This window comes from Grammomys surdaster, unplaced genomic scaffold (genome assembly GCF_004785775.1).
Source record: "Grammomys surdaster isolate TR1022 unplaced genomic scaffold, NIH_TR_1.0 99, whole genome shotgun sequence".
Taxonomy (NCBI): Eukaryota; Metazoa; Chordata; class Mammalia; order Rodentia; family Muridae; genus Grammomys; species Grammomys surdaster.
In genome coordinates, this window is record NW_021604578.1 from 1,517,305 (window position 1) to 1,518,880 (window position 1,576).

Genomic DNA, 1,576 nt, shown 5'->3' on the forward strand with positions numbered 1-1,576 from the left:
AGGCCTCTGTGGTGCTCAACTGGTGGTCATTTTAGGTTAGCTCCCTGTCCAGGCCCCATGGCATTGTTCTGGTGATCATCTTGGGCTCGATCCTTCCCTGGCCCACATGAGTGTCCCCTTGGAAAATCTGAGTCTGTCTCAGGCTCAGCCCTCAGTCACAGTAGGAGTTCTTCTGGTCTCCAGCTTGCTGGATATCCTAGAAACCACTGGGGCCTTTGTGGTGGTCATCTCAGGCTAGGTCCCTGTCCCAGCCCCCTGATGCCAGACTTGTAGTCTTCCGGGGGCTTGTTTTTTGTTTTTGATTTTTCAGGAAATGTTAAGCGACTAGTCATTCAGATTCTCATGGGTAAAAGCAGGGTGTAGGCATAGCCTGTCTCCTCTGTCCCACCTACTGATGCATATGTGACACAGAAGACATACCTGTAATGCTTCTAGAGACAGGGCATGTTGCATTTTTAATGAGTCACTGTCATAAAATACAGTTTCATTTCAGTTACAGAAATCAGTTCTAGCAGGTATTCTTTAGTTGACTTGTCCCAGTTGGAATTAAACCACCTGAGAATAATAATCTACCATCTAATATCCAAGTGTCTATAACAGGACCTGACACTGAAAGAGTAATTCATTTGTTAACTGAATATTGAATTGTGTTTTGTCTTTGTTATGATGGATTTCTGTTGTACATGGCATGGTCTTGACGTGTAGCCCAGGCTGAGCTTACTTATCCTGCCTCAGGCTGTTGAGTGTTGAAATGACAGATATATGCCAACATACCAGGTTGGCTACCAAGAATATCTTTTAGGTAGGAGCTTTTCAAAAGTCTACACCTGGCAAAGTGTTTCTCTTCTTGTATCCTTATATTAAGGCCTAGGGATAATGATGTAGCTCTTACCCACTGTTCCTGCATTACGTTTGCCTGCGTCCATGTTCCCTGCTGCCATGCTCCCTGCCATGATGATAATGGACCAAATCTCTGAAACTATAAGCAAGCCAAGTTAAAAGCTTTTTTTTGTATGAGTTACCTCGGTCATGGTGTCTCTTCACAGTAATAGAACAGTGAGTGATTAAGACAGACTATATGCCACTACTGGAATGTTTCCTTAGTTTTAATGCATATGTGCATGTATTATTTCCTTTGATTGTGCATCTGGGAAGTCCCTAGCTTGTCCCGTTCCTTCACACGGTCAAGCAAATTCCATTCCTCCCTTTCCCTCCTATCCTGCTCACTCAAAAAGCCTCTGAGTAGGAAAATAAATAAATAAATAAATAAATAAATAAATAAATAAATAAATAAATAAATGGCCTGGTCTTGAATTCCTGACATTCCTGACAGCTGTCTCAATATGCTTCACCTGGTCTGAGGTCAGCAGCCAAGCAAATCCCCATAGCCTATAAAAAGCTTCCATGCCATAGTCAGCCTGTGACTTTTCCCAGTTTTGAATTCTGAGACTGAAGAACTCACCTGTGAGCCCATTCCCAAATAAACCTGCCATTTGTACATGGGGACCACTTCTCTTCTCCTATCCTTCTCTCTGCTATATACAATCAACTTTACACCCTATGAATTATCTCAAGT

The 1,576-nt window shown here is 42.6% G+C and overlaps 1 non-coding gene across 1 annotated transcript; it reads right to left on the reverse strand.

The window, feature by feature from the left end:
- Window positions 1-312: 312 nt before the first annotated feature.
- Window positions 313-442, reverse strand: LOC114636319. Its single transcript, XR_003713607.1, has one exon. It is a non-coding gene; the product is annotated as a small nucleolar RNA SNORA17 (small nucleolar RNA).
- Window positions 443-1,576: the final 1,134 nt, after the last annotated feature.